At 44.2% G+C, this 14,411-nt stretch overlaps 1 long non-coding RNA gene across 1 annotated transcript in view; it reads right to left on the bottom strand.

The window, feature by feature from the left end:
• Positions 1 to 13,834, bottom strand: part of LOC126639954 (uncharacterized) — a 53,536-nt gene extending 39,702 nt beyond the window's left edge. Inside the window, exon 1 of the long non-coding RNA XR_007628912.1 lies at positions 13,698 to 13,834. This is a non-coding gene — a long non-coding RNA (uncharacterized LOC126639954). The remainder of the gene's footprint in view (positions 1 to 13,697) is intronic.
• Positions 13,835 to 14,411: the final 577 nt, after the last annotated feature.

Genomic DNA, 14,411 nt, shown 5'->3' with positions numbered 1-14,411 from the left:
GTTGCCACAAAGAACTGCAAATATTCAAGGCCAGGTTGAACAAGGCTCTGAGCAACCCAGTTTAGTTGAAGATGTCCCTGCTCTTTGCAGGATGGTTGGACTAGATGTCCTGTAAAGGTCCCTTCCAACACAAACTATTCTATAATTCCAGCTGCATAATTTTTTGTTTCCCCACCCATGAAAATATTCTGAGCAAATCAGGATGCTCCATCAAAACAGTGCACCAGCTATCTCAGGCACATCTCTCAGTGAAGATGAGACTGCTCTCTGGGGAATGGTGTGGCCCAGGTTCTGCCTAGGGACAGTGTTGCTGAGTTGGCATTAGTTGAGCTGTGCTCCTCTGGGACCACGATGGGTTGGGAGCAGTGCTGAGCCAAACCCTGGGGGCATATTTGCTTCACAGTGATAGATTTAGAGGTCAGCCATGTATTCTGTGCTGCATCAAAAGAAAGATGGCCAGCAGGCTGAGGGAGGGGATTCTCCCCCTCTACTCCATTCTTATGAGACCCTACCTGGAGTATTGAATACAGCTCTGGAGTTCCCAATATATGAAGGACATGGATCTGTTGGAGTGAGTCCAGAGGAGGCCACAAAGCTGCTCCAAGGGCTGGAGCACCTCTGCTTTGGAGACAGGGTGCGAGAGCTGAGGGTGTTCAACCTGGAGAAGAGAAGGCTCCAGGAAGACCTTGTAGCCCCTTCCAGTGCCAAAAGGGGCTCCAAGAGAGCTGGAGAGGGACTTTGGACAAGGGCCTGGAGGGACAGGACAAGGAGGAATGGTTTCAAACTTACAAAGGGTATATTTAGATTACATGTTAGGAAGACATTCTTCCCTGTGAGGGTCATGAGGCCCTGGCAAAAGTTGCCCAGAAGCTGTGGCTGCTCCATCCGTGGAAGTGTCCAAGGTCAGGTTGGATGGCGCTCTGAGCAACTGGTCTGGTGGAAGTTGTTCCTGCGCATGGCATGGGGTTGGAATTAAATGATGTTTAAGGTCCCTTCCAACCCAAAACATTCTATGATTCTATTCATATTTGCCAAATCTCTAACAGCACTTTGTAAACACTCAGAGGTAATTCATCCAGGACCCTAAGGAGCTCATTGTGGTGAGTACCTTTGTCCTGATTATCTGCTAAATGATGTCCAAGACAATGAAGGAACACAGGAGTTGAAGTGCTTAGACATTCATTAGCACATGAATTAAACCCTTTCAGTACAAATCTGGGAAGCTGCATTGGCTGTATGTTGGCATCACACTGCAGTGATGGGCAAACTGAGGCACAGAACAGTGACTTGCCTTGCTGGTTTGACCTGCCCCACAATTTCTTTTGCAGTTTATCGTTGCTACAAGTTCTAGCAGGGAAGATCCATATTGCCAGATGTAAATATCCCAAGAGTGATAAGATTATTAGTGTCTGACGCCTCTTATACTCCCTGTGTATAGGATCACTGTCCAGTAAGACCAAGGATTATTTTGATTAGCAGCGGGTCTCAGGCAATATTAGTTTGTGGGAAAGTTTCTTGGATGCAGCAAGTCTTCCCTACAAGGCTCATTGAATTGCATTTTGCTACATTTACTTCACGTGAGCAGTTTCCCTCATATGGATTGACTGTTTATGCTCATTTCTCAGCTGTGTTTATTGGTTAAGTTTCATAGCCTTAATCACAAATGCATAACATCCCTAACCAATACAGAGCACCCCCCATTTCTAATAACATATGGTCTGACCACCGATAGTTTAGATGCCATGGCTCATTAATTCTCCACAGGAGTAATAAGCATTTGGTATCGTCTTGTATTTTAAGCCGATTTATTGTTCCAAAGGGATAAGAAAAAAGGACCTGCTATAATCTGTGTTTAAACAGCCCCTTGCTTAGCTTTTCCAGAGCTGTGCTGCTGTGTGACACCAAAATCAGAGCCACAAGGACTTTTGTCTTGGTTAAATAAATGTCACCCCCAATTGAGAGAAAGCTTCCAGAGGCAGGATTCCAGTCCATCTCTAATGTCATTCTGATGTGGTCCTTTCCTTTACTCTTTTTTTTGGAGGAATCCCCATCCTTAGCATGAAGACATGAGAAAGAAAGAATGGTAGATTTAGTGACAAGCAAATTTAGAACAAATTAGTTGCTGCACCAGATGAAAAGCCTGGGAAACTCCCACTGTTGGGAATAAAAAACTTGGGAGAGTTGAACCTGAACTCATGAGCCACATGTGATTCCAGGGATATGGAAGGAAGCTTTTTAATGGAGAGGGCACTGACTACTGAGGAAAGGGTTACAGATCTCATCTTTCTGGACTTCTGTAAGGCCTTTGATGGTCTTACAGTTGTTTCTTATCACTTCAGTGAGATTTAAACAATTTTCCAAAATTCTGAAAGATGGGACTTTTGAAAGAAGTTTTCACATAACTGGGCACACGTTGTGCTCTTTGCTCCCATGAAGAATTGCAGAACTGGAAACGTTCAGGGAATGGCTTTAAACTGAAAGAGGATAGGATTAGATTGGGTATTGGGAAGAAATTCTCCACTGTGAGGGTGGTGAGGCCCTGGCACAGGTTGTCCAGAGAAGCTGTGGCTGCCCCATTCCTGGAAGTGTTCAGGGCTGGGTTGGACAGGGCTTGGAGCAACCTGGACTGGAAGTGGAAGGCGCCCTGCCCATGGCAGTGGGTTGGAATGAGATGGTCTTTAATTATGATTTTAGTGTTCTAATCAGGCTTCCTCAGGGAATCAGTTGATTCTGGCAAGTTTGAGGAGGCATTTCATGACAGAGCAATTAACTGGTTCATTTTTAACTTTCTGCAGTTGCTTCTCATCCTCCCATGACACCTCCCACTATAAACCCAGTGGTAAAGTGTCCTTTGCAAACCCTTTCATGTGGAGAAGTTGATTCAGTCACAGACCAAGAGGATGAGATGTTATGTGTGCTGTAGATCACGCTTTCAGGTCAGCCCACAAAATATGCAGGACTGCAGCCAACTTATCTTTAAAGGGGATACTATTGTTTGGGTTTTCTAAATTAATTCCTGAAATACAAGGTACCAATAGAAGTGTGGTGATGGAGAATGGCATCTAGTGGCTCCAGTCCACTGGAGTCTTTAATTGACTCCAGTTTGAGTCTTTCTGTCCTAGGCTTTATTTGTTAAAACACCCAATTGTGCTCCCATTTCTGGGAGCAGCAGTGAGAGTTTTCAAACAAGTTACTCATAACCACCCAAATTTTTAGACCTGATGAAGTAAGATTAGCTAGGAAGGAAGCTAATGGGTTGTAACAGTTCATAATGATGCTCAGACCTTTGTTATCCCCAGTGTAACTTCAATATCTTTTTCAAGTCATTGATAGGAATTGTTAGAGACAGGCAATGGGCAGAGCTGCTGGCCATAGATCTTCCAGTGATGGAGGTACGATATTTTTTCTTACCTTGTGAGGAAAGAGATAGTAAAATTGAAGTCTATCACTCTTCAGTCTTCTGCTGGCATTGCTGACTGGAATGAAAAACATCCACATGACAGCAGTCCAGAAATGAGAAGAGTAAAAGGCAAGGAGAGTTAATTTTTACTTCAAAACCTGTTGTTCAGGCCTAATTGATACTTTTGGAATAAAGCATATATCTGTTTTGACAATGTTAATATCCCTAGGGGGAAAGACAACCTTGTTCATTTAATTTCTCTAAAATTCTGTTCCATCTGTACAGAAAAAAAGAATTCTTTTCTATCTTTGAGTGGCACGAACAGGAAGAGAAGTTTGTGACTGTGTCTGTGCTGCATGATTTGATACTGTAGCCTCAGCTGAACCCTTAATCTGCACAAGATCCCTCCTCAGATCAAGACTTCAAATCCTCTCATTCCCCCTCTCATGGCAAGGCTGCACTAGAAAGAGAACATGGGTACATGGTCAAAGGATATGAGATGCTGCATCCAAGCTCTGAACCCACTGTGCCCCTTTTCTGCTATTAAATGAGGTGGATGGCAACAGAATCATGGAATAATGGAAAGGTTTGTGTTGGAAGGGACCTTAAAGATCATAGAATCACAGAATCATAGAATGGTTTGGGTCAGAAGGGACAGAATCACTGAATTAGTTAGGCTGGAAAAGATCTCTGAGATCATCGAGTCCAATCTGTGACTGAACACCTCCTTTGTAAACTAGACCATGGCAGTAAGTGCCATGTCCAGTCTATCCCTAAAGATCATCTCATTCCAGCCCCCTGCCATGGGCAGGGACACCTTCCACTATCCCAGGTTGCTCCAAGCCCTGTCCAAACTGGCCTTGGACACTTCCAGGGCAGGGGCAGCCACAGCTTCTCTGGGCAACCTGTGCCAGGGCCTCACCACCCTCACAGTGGAGAATTTCTCTCCAATGTCTAATCTAAACCCTAGACATGAAGGCTCACTGGCATGGTGGGACCTGCATGTAGCATGACCTCTGAATCTTCTTAACGAGTTGGCTGGACGGAACCTGCCTGTTGGGAATGGTGCCTGCAAGGTCTTAGTTCCAGGCTGTACAGGGACACTATTTGGGCACTGCCAGTTAGCCCCAAACAAAAGTGTGGCAGGGTGAGTGAAGAGAAGGGCAGTGAAGAGAAGGCTGCACTCCCAGGTGCTACTTAGGTGGCTGGTAACCTTGGGGTATCAGGCTGTGCAGTCCGTGGTGGGTCATGCCCACCCTACACTCTCTGTATTGCCCTGAGGGGTAATAAAAATCAGTACAAATCCCTCATGTCTAAAATCCAACCTGAGGAAAAGGAAGTTTGCAAAAGTAATGAGTTTCTTTTTAGTGCATCGTTTATAGGAGCTCTGCTGAAGATAAAGTGGGGGAGGCAATTATCAGGGAAAGTGTGCTCAGGGATTTGAATGCCTGTGGAAAGGCTTGGTTTCGGCCTCCATAAACTGCAACACTCAGGATCACACTTGAAAACCCCAGCTTCAGAGGGTGGAGAACAAGGCATGACTCCAAATTTTCTGCAGTTTTCAAGTACAAGATGAGTGGTAGTGATAACACACTTTCGCAGTGATCTCTAACAGGCTAAGAGGGTATTCCACAAAGGAGAGAGAAAAAGGGGGAAATTATTATTATTTTGTAACTAAATGCTAAAACAAGTGAGAAAAGTTAAGGTTAAAGCTCTGAGAAGACGCTTTGGTACCACAAATTCTTACACACACTGCCATAACTCTGTAGCAGTATCACTGTAGAACTTGTTGATCTCTGAAATGTGTGCTTTCAGATGTTAATGGCTTTGATTTGGCTGACAGTTCTTTTTTAAATGGTGCACAGTGAACCTCAGTGTGAAAATGGTTGCTTTTCCACACTCAGGTTTCTCCCTGGTGGCCATATATTTTGTGTCCCTGTAATATTTGACCCACCTTCTTGGTCAGTGAGAAAAAGGACATAATGGGTGTTGCTTGTTCACATAAACTTTCAAGCCTTTAAAAATATCTCTCTGACCTTCTTCAACTCTGCCTCGATGGTTTCCTGTGGCAGGGAATTCCTTAGGGTGATTATATGCTTTAAACAGAAGTATTTCCTTGCGTCCATTTTGACTTTGTTGCCTGTGAAATGGACCCAGAAACCCCCTTTGGTTCTTGCTTTACAGGGTTGGACACAGAGAAACTTCTGGATGGTTTTTCTACAAACCAGTAATTATTTTGTATTCCAGCATTATTTATATATAAGTATATACATTAAAAAAACCCCACACAACATCAACCCAGTCATATAAACAGGAAAAATCTAAAAGTTTTTCCAGTACTTTTAGTCACTTACATGCAAGGAAAATGACCTCAGAAAGTGACACAGTAAAAAAAAAATAAATAAATAAAAAAAAAAAAAAAAGGGGGTTTTCCTTCCCCTTTTTTTTTTTTTTTTTTTTTTTTTTTTTTCTCTTCAGCTAGAAGTATATTTGTCTGGGCATCTTAGTCTTACAGTAAGAGAACTGGCTCTCATGTCCTTCTTGTCTGCTGTGTGCCTCTCCCAGACCTTGCCACCACCAACAGTGAGCTCTCTGTGGGAGGAATAGACTTAGGGAGAGTTACAGTCACCCAGTTCTACACGATGCCCTCCATCCCTGCAGCGGGAACACAAGCCAGGAGAAAGAGGGACTTACCCAGAGCCACCCCCAGTGTGGGGACAGTGGCTGGGGATGGAGAAGATCAAGACCCACAGATTCTTGATCTGTGATCCACCCCAGCAACATTCCTGCTTCCATTGACTCCTGCCACACTTACTGGTGGTTGAAAATATTTGACTTCAGCCCACGGTATTTTCACGTCAAGATGGTCAAAGGGGTTAATAAATTTGCTCAAGGTTATTATTGCAATGTCAGCAGTGGAGTCGCAAACAGAGCTGACAACCTCCACCTCTCAACCTGCTCTGCAACCCTGCTTGCTAATTGTGTGATGAATTTTACCTCTATAGGTACTGTGGAAATCAGTAGGTGGGTGACAGAGGGTGTGTTAGGTGGGAAATGGGTCAGGAGATGGATGGGAGGTGACCTGTGTGAAATGTGTCCTGCTTTACCTTTACTAAAGCTTTTAGTCCAGACCACAGAGACTCCTTAAAGGAAATACTGGAATCTACTGAGGAAAGAGAAATTATGAAGCAGGAACATCTGACTTCCTCATCAAGAAACATATAATCACATTCCTCCACGGGGCCACTCTGGAAGATCCATGAAGTTATGCTGGGCAGGACTAGCCTGTTGTGCCAAACAGAAACAGGAAACACACAGCTACATAATTAGAATGGACTGTTTTCTAGTAAAGGACTACTATCTCCCAATTCACCTTTCATGAAAAAAACAGTCTATCATCCCAAATCAGGGATTTCAATAGGCTTAGCAACTGGGAAGTCTTTCTTTGCAGTCTCTTCCAAGATAGTCCCAAAGGTTTTGTGTTTGAAAAACAGAGCCCTTACAGGAAAAAAAAAAAAAAAAAAAAAAGTATTTTTAGCCTCTTTCAGTAGCTCAGCTGAACAAGAACGCATTGGTTCTCTGAAGACCTCAGAGCTTCAGGATCAGTCTCGTGTCAACCCTTGGGATGCAGAAGCTTCCCAAAGGCCACCACACCATACTTGCCATCAGCATATATGTGTTTAATCAGGCTCTTGACAGGTAAAGGCTGTGAAAAGAGGACAGTTTGTTCTCCCAAGCTGTTCGCTCTCTAAGTCCCCTGTTTACTTTGGAAATGAATGAATAACATTGTGCTGGGAAAGGAAATTAAAAAAGCAGGGTTGCAATTTACAGTGGAGAAAAGAACAGATTTAGGGGCCTTTTTTTTTTTTTTTTCACTCTCCTTCTCCCTCCTCCTTTCCCCCTCTTTTCACTACTCTGGTTCCAAACATCCAAACGTGCTACAGCTGAAAAAGAGGACCTCAAGCCTTCCTTACTGCTGGCAACAAGAAGTGAGTTACAATTGCCAGTCTCTGTATTCTTGCCAAGAGAACAAACTGCTTCAAGGCAAAAGGAAAAAAAAAAGGAGGTTTATCAAAACCAAATGCCACTGGAAATCCTAACGCTGTGGAGCCCAATTCAAGATGTACATTGAAACCTATCCCCAGCCATTTAAGGAAAAAGAAGAAAATGGATTCTTTAATAGAATATTTAAAATATAACAATTGCTTTGGAGTGAGGAATTCTACTCTCTCTGGTTCTTATAAAAGCTCTGATTTTTTTTTTTCTTCATCTCTAAGTAAACTCCCAGCAGTTTTCTTTGAAAGTGGATCCTAGGCAGGCACCTCTTTTCCAAAGAGCTCAACATTGTTCTAATGAGATGTGATAGGCGGTTTGGAGTAGGAGCTGGTCCAAGAAGCAGAGGTATCGCTTTATTGTGTGTTTGTTTTTCTTTTAAAATTCAGTGATCTGGCTACTCTTCATTTTCACTTTAATGCTTCTTATTATTTTGTTTCTAACCTGTCCCCTGGATCCAAATCAGATCCAGCCTCCTTCTCCCTTCCAAGCATTCACTGCAGAATGGAAAGGGGAAATTCAAGGCCTTTTATTTTTAGACTAGTCACAGTTTTGAAGACCAGAGGGAATGAGCCATTTGGACTGTCTATTTAGCCTGTTGGACACCACAGACCATAGCATTTCATTAAGTGATTTGTCCATTTTGTATGGGAACTGGACAACCCTTTCCAGGAAATCACCCAAGCACCAAATCCTGTAGGAACCATCACAAACATCTTGGGTGTACAGACCTAGTGGGTGAGTATCACCCCTACAATTTGTGCCAAGTTTTTGCCTAGAATATTTTTAGTCCCAATTCAAGACGTTCAAGCTTGCAGTAACTTCAGAAGATACTACACAATGTGCTGTGCAGACTTGCAGACCATGGTGAGGGCTGTGGCTCCTAAGAGTCACTTGAGAAAACATCTAAGCTGGCCTGTTACCTTAAAAATCCACAGCCAAATGCCAGCTGAGAGGCACATGGCATTGGCTCACAGTGGTGCAGCAACCATTAGCAAATGCTACCTCTGAGCTGAGACCAGAGTCTGCAGCCAAACCAACTGACAGGAACATCCCAAAGCAGTGGGCAGAGGCAGAAAGTGCAGACTCGGGCTCTAGTTTCAGCTGAGAAATGGGGGAGTTCCTGCTGCCTGTCCACATGAAAGCCTTTCCCACCTTACTCCTGCCCATAGGTAGGAGTATGTGGTCATGACCCAGCTTCAGCTGAGAGCACAATTACCCATCAAGCCAAGGTCCAGATCTGATGTTGCTCAGCATCACAGCTGACAAAAGGCAGCTGAAACAGGTAAAGTACCTGAGAGTTACTTCCCAAACTGGCTGTGAACTCAGAAGGCATGACCTAGGTCACATGTTGGAGCTCAGGGCAACAGGCTGAACCCACTGGGTGAATCCCAGTGGGCTTCCCAACTTTGGCTACAGGCATAGAGGTCTAACAGAAGACACACGGCAAAACACCAGGGTGAATTCAGGCCAGCTCCACCATGCAGACACAGTTTAAATCACTCACTAGACTCCCTAGCTTCATTATCAGGTGAATTTTTCAGATCCTGCATGCCTTATTTTAATCTTCTCTGAATTTTGCCTCTTTACCCCATGTCTTCCTTGTTGTCCAGATATTCAAGCAACAACAGCAACACTGATGAAAATACGGATGCAAGACCATCTCCTGCACACTATTTTCCTGCTTAGAGCTGAGAATTGTTGTCGTCTCTAATGTGTAGATGTTCTCATTTTTCCATTTTTATTGAGCTTAATGGAGTATCAAAACATCTGTTTCAAAACCTCTTTGATTGGTGCTGAAGTCTTATTTACACCAACCCTTCAGCTTACAAGTGTGCCTCTCCAGAGACACCTCTGGACGTGTTTGCCTCTCCCAACTGCAACACAAAGAAGCTATTGCAATGTTTTCTTCCACCACCCAACCACATGACTGTGATGGAGAGAATGCAGTTTAGGCCCAGAGAGGAGAGTGCCAGAGGAAATAAGAGGTTCTGGATGCAATCGTGGGACCTCGTAGGTTGACGTGAGTTCCAAGTTTTGTTTCCTCTGTAATTGTTACCCTGATATTTATATTTTCACTTATTAAATCTGTGTCACGTAATAAAATATGCTATAAATTAAAGGCAGAGTAGGAGCTTTTTCATCTGTTCCCTGCTCCGTGTCAGCCTCAGGATGTTGCATTATGGAGCCTTTCCTGGTTCACCAATTCTCCTGCTCCGTTATGTCAAAAGGGAAACCAGTGAAATATTCCCTTGTTATTAACTGTTAATGTCTGATTTTATATATATATATATATTTTTTTTTTTTTTTTTAACACACAATGCTCTGAAATTGAAATTGGAGCTGTAGCACATCAGCAGCTGTTAACACATCTCTGTTAGCTTGTCCAGCAGCCATGGAGCACCGATCCCTCCTGCTCCACAGCTGAGCCGCCAGGCTCTGTTTCGAATGAAAGCCCAGCTCAACTTCAAAGTGGGCATCCAGAGCAAAGCCTCCTCACCATCAAAGGTGTGGACAGGCCCTTACCAAGATGCACATCAGTCTTGACATCCAGATCCCAGTGAGGTTTCCTAGGAGCTAATCAGGATTTGCATTACAGCAAGGAACCAAGGAAAAGACTTGCCAGGATTTAGAGGCTAGATATGAACTCCGTGCTATCTGTTGACTAAGCACAGATTTTACCCCCACGTCCTGACTGTTCTCCCCCAGAGTTATGGAGATAGGAACTGAGGAAATGTCAAGAAGCTGTGTCAAGGGAGGTTTAAGTTGGATATTAAGAAAGGGTTCTTCACTGGTTGGGCACTGGAACAGGCTCCTCTGGGCAGTGGTCACAGACACAAGCCTGACAGAACTCAAGAACTGTTTGGACAATGCTCTCAGGCACATGGTGGGATTCTTGGGGCTGTCCTGTGTAGGGCCAGGAGTTGGACTCAATCCTTGTGGGTCCCTTCTAAGCCAGGATATTCTGTGATTCTGGGATTCTGTGACCAGCACAGACATTGTCCATGTCTGTGGGTGCCCATCTCTGCTTCTTTGCTTGCACCTGACAAGCAGGACATGGCTACTGTGGAGGTGGTGTAGAAGGGTGGCTGGCTTGGGTGGTACCTTGTGCTGGGGGCTGTCTCCTCAGGAACTGATACAGGGAAGGGAATTGTTGGTATTTGAGTGTTCTTGTATCACCACTAAAATCCCTACAGTGTTTAAACAGAGTGCCAGTAGCAGAACTGTCAAAACTTTCTCTAGAAATTGAATAAAGTCATCAGCTACCTTAAGGGAACTCAGGGGACTGATTAATATTAGGATATCCTTGGTGATATCCCCAAAAAGTTTTTTATATGCTTAAACCATATATCTCAAATGAATTCAAATTCAGATATCAGTTCTGATAAGACTAGGAATGTCCTAAATCCACACTGCAATAGCTCCCTACCCCAGTTGTGAAACCCTTGAGCCCTTGGGCCAGGTAAGTTGATAAGAAGAAGGATAAGTTGACTTGCTTCTCATGCTCAGCTTAAAGAGGAGGTGCAATACAGCTGAGAGGGGTTTGGGAAGCTGTTGTTAATGATTTCCTGGCTGCTGGCCCTTAGCCGATATCAAGATCCAGGAGTGATGGGGAGAGAAAAGGAAGGAGTCTTCTCTCCACTTTGACCTGTTCCCAGGGCCCAGCTTTAGGTGATGGTGACACCAAGACCTAGAAATACAGGGAAGGAGGATGAGGATTTCTCTCTTCTTCATGTGTCACATCTCTGAACTCTGTTCCAGCAGCAGAGATTATACCAGGAGCCAAGACTGCAGGGAGGTAACACCAAAAGGTGTGGGCCTGAGCAGTGACCTGTGCCTCACTGCAGAGGAAAGAGCAATAAATTAATCCATATTTTGATAGCTTCACAGTGAAGTTTGATGTGTGGAAAAGCTATGTCCATTCCACATTCCCTCTGAAGAGGCAGCGATCTGTACCATTTCTGAAGGACAGAGTTGTTCTTCTCCTTCAGTTGTCATTTGGCAACTCATAAAGGACCCATGATCATCTTCTCCTCCTGTCATATTTTCAGAGCTCTAATAGGATAATGTAATCTGCAAAGGTATGGAAGAGTCCAAGCTGTGAATCCAGAGTGAGTGAAGAGGATCTATGAATTTCACCCAGGGACCAGGCACCTAAAATGTGGGAAGTTTTACAATGCAAACCCAACATTCTTTTCATGAAGCAACCCCTAAGCTCTATGTGTGTCATATTTCATCTTTACTTTGAGAATAATAACACATTTTTCTCAGAAAGGGCAAAACCACATCACCTGAGATGTCTTAGTTACATCACGAGATGAGACTGGGAGTTACTAAACAATGATGTTAAGAGGGAATGGGGGAAGAACCATCAGGTGCTGTGCACAGCCTAAGCCCAGGTGACCTCCTAGTCCTCCTTTTTGCTCTGTCATCTCATGGTGCAGAAATCAGACACAGCACTTACACAAGGCAAAGAATTCCCTAAGGCAGATAAAAATGTGGTGGTGATCCTTCTCAGGGGAAAATTGGTTTCAGCAAGTATTACTTAGTGAGTCCTAGCAGAAACTCAAATTTTGCTGGTGGTTCTGGTTGTCTTGGAGAGAAAAAGGCTTTTGTGTGGCAAAGACAATAAATACGTGAAAGTAAGGTTCAAACAAGGAACAATTTTCAGCAGGAATCTCATTCACTGAGTCCCTGTGGTAAAACTACAGCGTTATAAACCATTGCTGTCAGAAGACATGGGTGAAAATCAGTGTTTCAGTGATGCCACTAACAATGGGGCATTTAAATCATAGTCATAGAAAGGTTTGGGTTGAAAGGGACCTTAAAGATCATCTACTTCCAACCCCCTACCATGGGCAGGGACATATCCCGCTATCCCAGGTTGTTCCCAGCCCCATCCAACCTGGCCTTGAACACTTCCAGGGATTGGGCAGCCACAGCCTCTCTGGACAACCTCTTCCACCCTGCTCACACTAAACACTTTCTTCCTAATATCCAAGATAAACTTGATTCTGATGTAAGCTTGGTTCTGATCTGAAAAGCCACCTTGCAGCAAAAGTGGGCCATGGGACCACCTGTTCATTCAGTTGCAATCTCCTATCATGTCCACACACACTGTGCAGGATGATTTTTAATTTTCCATCCCTGCAGATGTAGCCTCAGATCTGAGATGCAGAATTATTTTCAAAGGGGATCCCATAGAATAAATGACACCCTTAGTTTCTATGTACCTTATGGCCACTGAATGAGACATTCAGGGATGTGTCCAAGTTGTTAAACTCCAGTGGATTTAGTTAGAAATAACTGAAGGGAAAATGAATAATTTTATTGACTGCAAAGAGAGTGAGAGACAGCTGAGTCTGTCCTAAATACGCTTATTCTGCAACCCTAGGAAGTCTGAAAGCCAGTGGCTCTGAATATGTACAGGAGGAGACATGCAGGCTAAGAAAATGCCATTTCCTATTAGCTTTTCAGTGTAAGAATCACAGCATGGAAGAAAAATATTTGCCTCTGAATCAGCAGAAAGAATGCCATTGGAGTTTCAAATGAATCTGAGCAAGGGGGTGCTGTGAATCTGGGATGCAGGGCATGGAGGAGGAAGAGGTTATATAACAATTTACTTTAAAGCCAGTTAAATGTGTCTTCCAGTGCCCTGATTCCAGCCAGTAATCAGGAATTCCTGGTTTTAAATTTGTGAAAGAAAATTCAGCAGGTACTCCTATAATCAGGGTCTGGCTTTAAGCATCCCTATATTTATGCACAGAAGAAGGGTGGTGTTTCCAGGTAAAGCCCAATAATATCTAAAAGAATGGGAGGCAAAGCTGAGCAGTGTGAGGCAATTAAAAACACCAGCAAAGATGCAGGGAAGTTAAAGGCTTTTTTGTCTATTCGTTTTGGTGCGTTACTCTTTAACCATAAAAATTAATGGGGAAATTCCTCCTCTCAGGGAATTTTTATGGAGAAATCTGAATGTGGTCTTGAAAGAAACTCCAAGTTTCCAAAAAAAAGAAAAACTAAAAAATTGGAGAAACCTGAGAAGTTAAGTGCAGTAAATCAACAGGAGTTGATGAGCTTCACCCAAGGGTATGGAAGGAAATGAAGTGTGAAATAGCAGAGATCTGAGTTTATGCAATAAGGGACCAATCCAGGAGCCACTGAAATCAATGGAAAGGCTCTCCATGTTTGTCTGAAAACTGGATCGGATCTCCCAGGTTAATTCAGAGAAACAATGAGTACTCACAGGAAGGTGTCCACCACCCTTTCGGGTCAGGCATGGGAAGCACAGAGGGCTGTGTCCTGCAGGATCAGCCAGACCAGGAGCAACCCAGACCGTACGGAAAGTTCTCTGTAATTACAGAGCTCCATCCTGGCCAGTGCAGAGCAGCTCTGCGGGAGCTGGCCCTGGAATGCTGGGAATGACACGTGACACTACGAGCATCCAGCCAAATCCTACCACCCACACGGCATGGCGAGTGCTCCCAGGATCTGGCCCCTCCCCGTGGCACCACCGTGTTCGCACCACCACGGGCTCGGCTTTGCTCCATGGCTCGCTGGATGGAGGAGATCTGAAAGCTGCTCTTTCTTCCCCCAAAATCACTGCTGGCAATCATTTGTCACAGCTAAGGACAACATCCCCCGCTGCTTGGCGATAGGGCTCCTGCACAGACCATGCCTTATGGGCAACTTCAAGTTTCCAAAACAGCATGAGAGCGGGAGCACAGGCCAGAGCTCCCTTTGCAGGCACCAAGAAGCAAACAGTCCCAGCTGCCAAGGATTTTACTTTATTGTCATTTAAGTTGGCTCCTTCGGCACAAGTCGCTGGCGGTCTCACAGTAGCAAGAGTTGAGTAATAATAGTATTTCCAGCATGCTCACCTCCAAGCAACGCTTCAGAGGAGAGACTGCTGGGAGAACAGGATGGGGATGGTTTGTATTGGCTGTTCCTTCCCTCTTTC

The sequence above is a fragment of the Myiozetetes cayanensis genome, unplaced genomic scaffold (assembly GCF_022539395.1).
Source record: "Myiozetetes cayanensis isolate MyiCay16 unplaced genomic scaffold, myiCay2020 scf2-11, whole genome shotgun sequence".
Classification (NCBI taxonomy): domain Eukaryota; kingdom Metazoa; phylum Chordata; class Aves; order Passeriformes; family Tyrannidae; genus Myiozetetes; species Myiozetetes cayanensis.
The sequence above is the reverse complement of the archived record's forward strand: the minus strand, read 5'-3'. Positions and strand labels throughout refer to the sequence as shown.